This window comes from Doryrhamphus excisus, chromosome 17, assembly GCF_030265055.1.
Source record: "Doryrhamphus excisus isolate RoL2022-K1 chromosome 17, RoL_Dexc_1.0, whole genome shotgun sequence".
Taxonomy (NCBI): Eukaryota; Metazoa; Chordata; class Actinopteri; order Syngnathiformes; family Syngnathidae; genus Doryrhamphus; species Doryrhamphus excisus.
Window position 1 is genome coordinate 14,531,247 of NC_080482.1, and position 12,857 is coordinate 14,544,103.

Below are 12,857 nucleotides of genomic sequence, written 5' to 3' on the forward strand. Positions count from 1 at the left end.
CTGGTCTCCTAGCTGTGAAGTCTGTTCGCTAACCACTCGACCGCCGTGTCGCCATTATTGGACTTAATAAATTATAATACATTCATTTGGTATTCTGACCATAAAAATATTGTGTTTATTTGAGTTCTACTTCAACAAGTACATTTTTTTTCAAATTTGCTCTGGCGGCCATCTTGAAAATTGGCAGCCATATTACATTTTATGTTGGATATTGTTCTTTTCATAAAATATGTATCCTAAACGTCATCTGTGCCAATTTTGGTGCTTGTATCACCAAGTGAAAGATTCTTATGAAATGTTTGGATAATCTGCCCCACTCCTGGTTGAGCTAGCAGACTTTTGCATGAATGGGTCTTTTTGTCTTCTAACACAAAGATCCAACAGTCTGCATTTGCACAAGATTGATTTTGGAGGTATGAAACAGGAGTTTCACACATTCATTGGACATGGATGTCCACATCTTCACCCCAGGAAGAATATCTGGTAGCTGCTGGAGACAACTTTAGAAGAAATCAAACAAAGTCTGAGCAACGAAATGACAGCAATTATTCCAAATAAACATTGTGACCTTTGCGGGATGTTGACATGATGCCGAGGCAAGTGTGTGCAATGATAATCATGGAAATGTGAGAATGTGTGACCTTTGAGTGTGGTTTGTTCAACTCAAATGTCTGAATGAAAACTTCAAATGTTAAACGTTTACATGAGGAGTATTTCAGAAAGCACACTGCCGTTTATATTAGCTTACCATTATGTCAGGATATGTTTTTATACCAGGGGTGTCAAAGTTAACACGTTAATAACGCGTCAACATTAATGGTAATGGTAATGGTAATGGTAATGGTTTAATTTCATTTGAACATGCATCAGATTACAATTGAGTGCATCCCATAATCAGTTCACAGTTCCACATGTCCAAAAGGAGTAGGAAGAAGCAAAGCTTATTAAATCCTACCCCTCCATCTGGTACTTTTACAATCACTAACTGTTACATTTGTTCACTTCCTGCTTTCCATAATACAGTTTAAGTTTTTTTTTGTTTTTTTTTTATTTATTTTTTTTGTCCCGTACCGAAGTACGAGGTGATATTGACCATACAATGACATATTCAAATGTACTTCTTCCCTGAGATCATATTTCTCCTCTCTTGTAGAGAAGTATTGGATGACATTTTTAGCTAATTGGTTATTTTTAGCCATATGCATTATTTTAGCTGTTTGAAGATGAACTATATCAGCAAGTTGAAGTATTTGTGATTTTAGAAATAAGGAGTTAGTATGTTCTCTGTAGGCGGCATTATGAATTATCCTTACTGACCATTTTTGCAGTACACTTAGCAAGTGAAGATTGCTTTTATAGTTATTAGCCCATATTTCCACACTTAACAAACACACATCCGTATTTAATGCAAACATATGTGTGTCTGTCCATTCGCATACACACTTCATGTAAACATCGGTCATAAGGTCCATCACTCAAGTATCATTGACTGATCATTCACTTCCAAATGTACGTCTCACTATCTGGCACTTTGTCATCGCTTAACACAAAAAGACAACATTCTAACTACATTTATTGGTCAGAAAAGTGGAAAAGGCTTAAGAAGAAGGGTCAAATTATTAGTATATTATACAGTAAACCTCGGATATATCGGACTCGGATATATCGGAAATTCGCTCACAACGGACAGATAAAAAAGAAGCGATTTTTCTGTAATGCATTTCCAATAAAAATTCATTGCATATATCGGATTTTTTATAACGAATTTCGCCTATTTCAGACAAAATCTCCAGTCCCGTTCCAATGCATTTCCATTAAATTCCATTAAATTCGCATATATCGGATGGCCGCATCGTGGCGCTCCGATTCGCCGAATCGTGACAGGCCGCTATACGACGTCATTTGCAGCGTTTGCAGCGTTGCCAGGTACATTGGAAACATAGTCAAGGAAGTGCCTTTTTATAACGGATAAAATCCGATTTACGCATATACCGGATATAAATCCGATATATGCGTAAAACGGACATTTTCCGGTATACGCATATAACGGATTTCGCTTATATCGGCCAAAACCAGTGGGAACAATTGAATCCGATATATCCGAGGTTTACTGTAAAACTACCTTTTGTCTTAAAGATTTTAGAGAAAAGCATCCTTGCTTTGGACGGGCCGCACGGTGGTTAGCATGTTGGCCACACAGTCAGGAGATCGGGAAGACCTTGTTTCGAATCTCTGCTTGGCCATCTCTGTGTGGAGTTTGCATGTTCTCCCCGTGCATGCGTGGGTTTTCTCCGGGTACTCCGGTTTCCTCCCACATTCCAAAAACATGCTAGGTTAATTGGCCACTCCAAATTGTCCATAGGTATGAATGTGAGTGTGAATGGTTGTTTGTCTATATGTGCCATGTGATTGGCTGGCGACCAGTCCAGGGTGAACCCCCGCCCCTCGCCCAAAGACAGCTGAGATAGGCTCCAGCATTCCCCTGCGAGCCTCATAAGGATATGTTGCATACAAAGTGGGTGGATGGATGGATGGATGGGTTTGAGACAACTTCCAGTCAGGTTACAGGACCCTCTGTAACACCGAGTCTGCACTTTTAAAATTTTATTTAAAATTACTTTTAAATTATTTATTTTAAAGCTTGATTGTGTTTATTTTGTGTAAGTGTAAGGAAGTAGTTGTCCGTGTAGCATTACAGAGTGTGCATAAATGAAGTAGTGTTACCTGCATGCATGCAAACTACAAGCTAACCGATGTCTGGAGTTGCTTTTATGCTTTTTCCACCACAATCGGTGGGTAGACGAAGTTTTATTAAACACGGTTAGACCCACAAAAAAATGTGTAAATACCACATTCCCCCTCCCGATGTTGTGTCAAAATTTTCTGCACTCAGTAAACACGGACCTATGTTACCACTCTTAGAGTTTCTACACAGTAAGCCAAGGTTATCCAGTATCTCATGACGTACTAGTAGCTCCTAATCTCTGGGAGACAGCTGGGATTGGCTCCAGCATACCTGTGACCCTAGTGAGGATAACTGGCATAGAAAATGGATAGATGGATGGATGGGTAAAACACAAAGGTACAAGGGTACAATCCAAAATATATGACAATATATTGCAAGCCATGGTACTCTGTTCATGCTGTTGTCAACGGAAGAAACACACCAAGGTGCCGAGACCAAGACACATAGTGAACTCGCTTCATACACACACACATGACAATTTATTGATAGTGCAAAATTATCATTTTATCAATATTTTCATTTGCTGTGTGATGAATGAATTAATTTATTATTGCCCCAGGACCCATTCCCATGAGACTGTGTGTTGACTTTGGGTGACTGTTTGCGGGTGTTTTTGTTTTTCATGCAAAATATTTCTTAGTAAGAGTCCATGGAGATTAACCTCAATGAACAAGTTCTTTTAGAACTTGGACAAAACACTCTTGTGCTCTGGAGTTGATGCTCAATCTCAGAGTTGAAAGGAACAACAAAGGGGGGGGGGGGTGGATGGTGTCCAGAAACAGACAACAACTTAACAGGACGTAACAGGGAGTCGTTGTTTCACTGCCTTTTACGGTTACGACGTACTCCCATAAATTATGGTAAAATATACATCTTGCGGGACAATCATGACCAGGGTTACATCAGTGATGTAACCCTGGTCTTTGGGTGGGGTGTTTCGGATCTTTCAACACCAGACACCCTCGCCCATCAGACCCTCACCCAGGGGTGGGCAAACTACGGCCCGGGGGCCACATCTGGCCCGCAAAGTATTTGAATATGGCCCGCCTGTTCTTTCCAAAATATTTCATTTAAACTCAACATACAACCTGGTATCATGGCTTGAGCCAACCTTTTCATGGTCGAAGTAGCTGTTTTATCAATTTCGTAATAATAATAATAATAATACATTCATTTTCTACCGCTTACCCTCACGAGGGTCGCGGGGGTGCTGGAGCCTATCCCAGCTGTCTTGGGGCGAGAGGCGGGGTACACCCTGGACTGGTCGTAATAATAATAATAATAATAATAATAATAATAATAATAATAATAATTATTATTATTATTATTATTATTATTATTATTCATTTTCTACCATTTATCCTCCGAGGGTTGCGGGGGTGCTGAGCCTAGCCCGTGTCCCTGTAGCGTTTGTCCACGGGTCTACCCTGTTGATCCAAGCCTTGTGGCTTTGTCTGCAGCTTCAGTTGCAGGCCCAATGGTCTTCCTCTTTGCCTTCCCAGTAAGGCCCAGCAAATCCTTGGCAGCCCACCTCCAGAGGTTCAAAGTGAGTTTTCCAGCCTTATCTCCTTCTCTCGTCTGTCAGGTGCTGGTGCACGGCACAACCATGCAGTCTTCTTGGGGTTCTGTGAGCTCTAGAATGACCAACGGCTGGGTGGAGTCTTGTGTAGGTGTCATCCTTTCGGAGAACTTCCAGATCCACTTCCAGTTGCCAAGTGGGTAGTGGAGGTGAAGACACGTCACCACACTTCGCCTGCGTTTGAGCTTCTCTCCAGCTCTGTGGAACCTGATGGTCTCTAGCTTCTGGTAGCTCTCAATGGCCTTGGCCATGCTGTCAACGACCTGGTCATGGAGCCTGTGATGGCACCTTAAGGACTTTTGGGCAACTACTGAGGAGGTGTTCCAGGTGTTCTGTCCTGGACCTCAGGGGACAAGAAGGTGTGTTGATTGTGGTAGGCTGTTATGACCGAGGCTGGTAACTTGGATCGTACACTTTTACAGAAGGACACCTGTGATCTTGGTCATGTAGGCCTAGGCCTAGGTTACAACATACTTAGGCCTAGGTTACAACATACTTAGGCCTCGGTTACAACATACTTAGGCCTAGGTTACAACATACTTGGGCCGAGGTTACAACATACTTGGGCCGAGGTTACAACATACTTGGGCCGAGGTTACAACATACTTAGACCTAGGTTACAACATACTTAGGCCTAGGTTACAACATACTTAGGCCTAGGTTACAACATACTTAGGCCTAGGTTACAACATACTTAGGCCTAGGTTACAACATACTTAGGCCTAGGTTACAACATACTTAGGCCTAGGTTACAACATACATAGGCCTAGGTTACAACATACTTAGGCCTAGGTTACAACATACTCAGGCCTAGGTTACAACATACTTAGGCCTAGGTTACAACATACTACTTAGGCCTAGGTTACAACATACTTATAGGCCTAGGTTACAACATACTTGGGCCTAGGTTACAACATACTTGGGCCTAGGTTACAACATACTTGGGCCTAGGTTACAACATACTTAGGCCTAGGTTACAACATACTACTTAGGCCTAGGTTACAACATACTACTTAGGCCTAGGTTACAACATACTACTTAGGCCTAGGTTACAACATACTTAGGCCTAGGTTACAACATACTTAGGCCTAGGTTACAACATACTTAGGCCTCGGTTACAACATACTTAGGCCTAGGTTACAACATACTTGGGCCGAGGTTACAACATACTTGGGCCGAGGTTACAACATACTTGGGCCGAGGTTACAACATACTTAGACCTAGGTTACAACATACTTAGGCCTAGGTTACAACATACTTAGGCCTAGGTTACAACATACTTAGGCCTAGGTTACAACATACTTAGGCCTAGGTTACAACATACTTAGGCCTAGGTTACAACATACATAGGCCTAGGTTACAACATACTTAGGCCTAGGTTACAACATACTTAGGCCTAGGTTACAACATACTTAGGCCTAGGTTACAACATACTACTTAGGCCTAGGTTACAACATACTTATAGGCCTAGGTTACAACATACTTGGGCCTAGGTTACAACATACTTGGGCCTAGGTTACAACATACTTGGGCCTAGGTTACAACATACTTAGGCCTAGGTTACAACATACTACTTAGGCCTAGGTTACAACATACTACTTAGGCCTAGGTTACAACATACTTAGGCCTAGGTTACAACATACTTGGGCCGAGGTTACAACATACTTGGGCCGAGGTTACAACATACTTAGGCCTAGGTTACAACATACTTAGGCCTAGGTTAGAACATACTTAGGCCTAGGTTACAACATACTTAGGCCTAGGTTACAACATACATAGGCCTAGGTTACAACATACTTAGGCCTAGGTTACAACATACTTAGGCCTAGGTTACAACATACTACTTAGGCCTAGGTTACAACATACTTATAGGCCTAGGTTACAACATACTTGGGCCTAGGTTACAACATACTTGGGCCTAGGTTACAACATACTTATGCCTAGGTTACAACATACTACTTAGGCCTAGGTTACAACATACTACTTAGGCCTAGGTTACAACATACTTAGGCCTAGGTTACAACATACTTAGGCCTAGGTTACAACATACTTAGGCCTAGGTTACAACATACTACTTAGGCCTAGGTTACAACATACTTATAGGCCTAGGTTACAACATACTTGGGCCTAGGTTACAACATACTTGGGCCTAGGTTACAACATACTTATGCCTAGGTTACAACATACTACTTAGGCCTAGGTTACAACATACTACTTAGGCCTAGGTTACAACATACTACTTAGGCCTAGGTTACAACATACTTAGGCCTAGGTTACAACATACTACTTAGGCCTAGGTTACAACATACTTATAGGCCTAGGTTACAACATACTTAGGCCTAGGTTACAACATACTTGGGCCTAGGTTACAACATACTACTTAGGCCTAGGTTACAACATACTACTTAGGCCTAGGTTACAACATACTTAGGCCTAGGTTACAACATACTTAGGCCTAGGTTACAACATACTACTTAGGCCTAGGTTACAACATACTTAGGCCTAGGTTACAACATACTACTTAGGCCTAGGTTACAACATACTACTTAGGCCTAGGTTACAACATACTACTTAGGCCTAGGTTACAACATACTTAGGCCTCGGTTACAACATACTTAGGCCTAGGTTACAACATACTACTTAGGCCTAGGTTACAACATACTTATAGGCCTAGGTTACAACATACTTAGGCCTAGGTTACAACATACTTAGGCCTAGGTTACAACATACATAGGCCTAGGTTACAACATACTTAGGCCTAGGTTACAACATACTTAGGCCTAGGTTACAACATACTACTTAGGCCTAGGTTACAACATACTTATAGGCCTAGGTTACAACATACTTGGGCCTAGGTTACAACATACTTGGGCCTAGGTTACAACATACTTATGCCTAGGTTACAACATACTACTTAGGCCTAGGTTACAACATACTACTTAGGCCTAGGTTACAACATACTTAGGCCTAGGTTACAACATACTTAGGCCTAGGTTACAACATACTTAGGCCTAGGTTACAACATACTACTTAGGCCTAGGTTACAACATACTTATAGGCCTAGGTTACAACATACTTGGGCCTAGGTTACAACATACTTGGGCCTAGGTTACAACATACTTATGCCTAGGTTACAACATACTACTTAGGCCTAGGTTACAACATACTACTTAGGCCTAGGTTACAACATACTACTTAGGCCTAGGTTACAACATACTTAGGCCTAGGTTACAACATACTACTTAGGCCTAGGTTACAACATACTTATAGGCCTAGGTTACAACATACTTAGGCCTAGGTTACAACATACTTGGGCCTAGGTTACAACATACTACTTAGGCCTAGGTTACAACATACTACTTAGGCCTAGGTTACAACATACTTAGGCCTAGGTTACAACATACTTAGGCCTAGGTTACAACATACTTAGGCCTAGGTTACAACATACTACTTAGGCCTAGGTTACAACATACTTAGGCCTAGGTTACAACATACTACTTAGGCCTAGGTTACAACATACTACTTAGGCCTAGGTTACAACATACTACTTAGGCCTAGGTTACAACATACTTAGGCCTCGGTTACAACATACTTAGGCCTAGGTTACAACATACTACTTAGGCCTAGGTTACAACATACTTATAGGCCTAGGTTACAACATACTTAGGCCTAGGTTACAACATACTTGGGCCTAGGTTACAACATACTTGGGCCTAGGTTACAACATACTTAGGCCTAGGTTACAACATACTACTTAGGCCTAGGTTACAACATACTTATAGGCCTAGGTTACAACATACTTAGGCCTAGGTTACAACATACTTGGGCCTAGGTTACAACATACTTGGGCCTAGGTTACAACATACTTAGGCCTAGGTTACAACATACTACTTAGGCCTAGGTTACAACATACTTAGGCCTAGGTTACAACATACTACTTAGGCCTAGGTTACAACATACTACTTAGGCCTAGGTTACAACATACTTGGGCCTAGGTTACAACATACTTGGGCCGAGGTTACAACATACTTGGGCCGAGGTTACAACATACTTGGGCCGAGGTTACAACATACTTGGGCCGAGGTTACAACATACTTGGGCCGAGGTTACAACATACTTAGGCCTAGGTTACAACATACTTAGGCCTAGGTTACAACATACTTAGGCCTAGGTTACAACATACTTAGGCCTAGGTTACAACCGGACGTGCAATATTTTTGCCCATGCAATTTGCGGCGTTCTGCACAAGCGCGAGACCTACAGCACTTCCTCCAATTGCAATTTTTTACAATAGAGCTTCTGCGACGCCACATGCCATGAAATGTATTTGTTTCTATTCACGAACATAAAAGGTCAATAACCATAGTTAATATGCGTCATATGTCGGGGACTCTTTTCCTTAATGATGCTCATGAAAAGACTTTGCCAGCATGTATTGTCTTTAGTCGCTAACTGTGAGCTCATGCAGCGCATGCACATACGCATACACCATAAGAATATACTGCACATCATATTCTGTCCCGTAAATCACAATATGCATTACAACAGGAATCAAATATCAATGTTTATATTTACATATATATTACAATAGAGCAAACTGAGGAAAAAACAAATATACACTGATACAAATACTGATAGAATAAAGCATAAAACAAAGCCATCAACCCCCTTGCAGCTTAATATACCCAGGTTTTTGTACGATTGTACCATTTTACATACAGGTAACACATTGTAATGGTAATGGTAATGGTAATGGTAATGGTAATGGTTTTATTTCATTTGAACATGCATCAGATTACAATTGAGTGCATCCCATAATCAGTTCACAGTTCCACATGTCCAAAAGGAGTAGGAAGAAGCAAAGCTTATTAAATCCTACCCCTCCATCTGGTACTTTTACAATCACAATTACATTTGTTCACTTCCTGCTTTCCATAATACAGTTTAAGGTTTTTTGTTTTTTTAATAATGTATGAGCATAATAATGTATGAGCATCCAATGCCATAATGTGTACCATAGTGCGTGTCAATATAGTGATATATATAGCACATCATGACTGGTTCAAGACTCTTCATCCTTGTATTTAGCAAACATCAACTGCTTGTATTGTTTCACATGACCGACTTACTCGACGCGCATGGGCAACATAGAAATATCTGAATGTGTGTTGACTGCACTAATTACGTATAATCGTTATTAACGAGAAATGTGCTTCATTTTGTAATTGTCTTATAATTGCTTCTTGAAAACAAAGAAAGCGTTAACGCAACAAAAATAGAAAATTCATTAAGAACTATTTACCTGTTAACTTTTACCAGGAAAAAAGTATTCACAGAGCGGACTGATTGATACACTATATGACCAAAAGTATTTGCTCACCTGCCGTGACTCCCATATGAACTTAAGCGCCATCCCATTCCTAACCCATAGGTTTCAGTATGATGTCGGTTTGCCTTTTGCAGCTATTACAGCTTCAAGTCTTCTGGGAATGCTGTCCACAAGGTTGAGGAGTGTTTTAATGGGAATTGGTGAGGTCACACACTAGCCACGTTTACATGGACCCAAATATTCCAATTCCATTCGGGTTATTTGCTATTTGAACAGAAAGAATGTAACCTTTGTATACACCTCATTCTGAAAGGAACGTGCCAATCCCAATGAATATATAATCGGATTCACAGGGATGGAATATTCCTTTCCCCAATCCGATTGAGGTATCTTGTAACCGCTCCATCGGAAAGTTGTCAGGGTGCGTTCTTCTTCGTGGTGTTTTTTTTCTTCTGTTGTTTATTGGCGGTTGGCAAGCAGCTTTCATGTGCATTACTGCCATCTGTGGAACAGAATCTAAAACCTTCTATACTTTATTCACAAGTCCAGTTTTATTAAAAAAGAAAATATATAAAACATGTGCCAAGCTTAATTATAAAATATTAGCAAGATTGAACTTTATCTTTTCCTGTTCCGGGGTGCGTTCTTTCTGCGAATGCTGAGTTAGACGTAACACGCAGCTCGAGACGTTCTTTAATTTAAAAAAATGGAGGCGAGAAATCGGCACTGGACTGCTTGCGGAAAGTTTGTTTTTGATTCAAACTAAATTTAAAGACTGGATGAACGGAAAACTTGCAATACGGAGTTATTCCAACAAGTGAAAGAAAACTCGAGGAAGTCGGTATCACGTGATGTTGATGTTTACGTTTTACTGGGCATGCCCTATTGACTATTCTGGTTGATTATAGCGGCGCATGTAGACATGCGATTGGGATATTCCTTTCCATGTATACCATTGCTTTCAGAAAGGTCATTCGGAAAGAGAACAACTCCTCATGTAAACGTGGCTACTGATGTTGGTGGAGAAGGCCAGGCTCCAATTCATCCCAAAGGTGTTCTATCAGTTTTAGATCAGGACTCTGTGCAGGCCAGTGAAATTCATCCACACCAGACTCTGTCATCCATGTCTTTAGGGACCTCGCTTTGTGCCCTGGTGCATAGTCATGTTGGAAGAGGAAGGGGCAGTTGACAGTTGACTGTGAAATATGTAGGAGCGAGGAAATTTCACGACTGGATTTGTTGCACAGGTGGCAACCGATGACGGTTCCATGTTGGAATTGACTGAGCTCCTGAGAGCGGCCCATTCTTTCACAATGTTTGTAGAAACAGTCTGCATGCCTCGGTGCTTGGTTTTATACGCCCGTGGCCAGGCCAAGTCATTAGGATACCTGATTCTCATCATTTGGATGGCTGGGCAAATACTTTTGGGGATATAGTGTAATCCAGGGCTCTACATTAAAAACAAAAATGACTTGCCCATGCGGAATCCTTAAGGTGAGAACTACTTGCCCCAACTTGCCCCATGTAAAATGAAAAGACTGCCATAATGATATCATATATCAATATATGCTGATAATTCATCAGATAATAGTACTGATGCATTGTATTTGGAGGAATGTCTGAAACGTATGTTAACATGGCATGCCATACTACCTTACACATGGTAGTCGTAGTAACCAGTGATATTTATAAGTTGTGCACCACAATGAAACATTATTGAATAGACACATTTGTGTACTAGTAAAGTGTTTTGAATCCAGAAAAAAATGCTCAATTTGTCAAACAATAATTTGTGAAGCAAAGGTGAGAAAAATCCACAGAGAAATGGAAGCGCTAGATTTTGTAGCTTGTGCAAAATCAGCACTTGGTATTGGATCTAATGGGTGGTGTTTCATTGTGACCACTTCAAATTGTCACAGCAATGTGATTCACTCACCTGTGCCATCATTTGATTTGCTGCCGCTAATAAAATACTTGTTTAGGAGGCACTGCTTCATCACTTTTTGCTCTTTTCCTTCACAAGTTGTTGAAGAATTAGACCATGTTGGCAGGGACGCCATGATAGATGTTTTCCTAGTCAAACCATCGCTCATTGGTTGATCGCAAACAAGAACGGGTGTGGGTAAAACGCGGATTGTGGATTGCGGCCCGCGGTCTAAATAAAGGATTCTGATTGGTCCATTTCAAGATTTGCAAGGATTGGTTTGCAAATTAGCACCGGAATTACGCAATCCGTGTTTTACCAACACCCAACAAGAACCGCTTTTAAAAAAACTCTTGGCAGTATGGCATGCCAAAGTGCACTTGCCCGACGGGAATATCACTGATTGGATTTACTTGCCCCAATTTGGTTTTAACTTGCCCCGGGCCATCGGTACATCGTTATTGTCAAGCCCTGCAAACAAATCATTTTGGAAAATTAGGTAGGGGAAGAAGTCAAAATATTATGTCAATAAAGTCTTCAATTTACAAGAGGAAACTTCACAAGAAGAAAGCTGAAATAGTCGGAAAATTAAAAAAAAAATGTTAAAGGGGACCTATTATGCTTTTACTACTTTTGTGACCTATAAATATAGTTTCAATGTTGTATTCTCGTGTTAAACCATGCCAAAGTTTCAGTTAATGAGGTTTGCACATTTGGAAGTGAGCCCTGAAAGAAGTTTGGGATAACTGTTCCTTTGTGATGTCACAAAGACGCCACCATCAGGCACAAGTGGTTGGATTTCCTGATTCCCTACCAGCAAAAGAAAAATATTTTAATCTGACAATGGCATTTTACACTGTACTGTTTTGTGGTTTTGAGTGGCTAGTGCATAGGCCACACAGCTAGGAGATCTGAGTTCGATTCCACCCTCAGCCATCTCTGTGCGGAGTTTGCATGTTCTCCCTGATTGGATTTACTTGCCCAAATTTAGTTTTAACTTTCCCCAGGCCATCGTTATCGTCGAGCCCTGTAATCTAACTCAAATTCAAATTATAAAGATATTGTAGAACAATATTGTCTGCTTTTATTTACTTTTTATTTTTTCTGAGGTATTTGATGGCCTTCACATTGTTGCCAATATGGAAAAGTCAATATGAAAAGTCCTGATTTAAAGTATACAAATGTATTGTAGCAAGCATGTTAGGTAGCAACGATGGCGGCAAACAGCAAGGAGAACAATCTTGTGATGTGATGTGTTTGGTGTGAACGGGGGTCATGT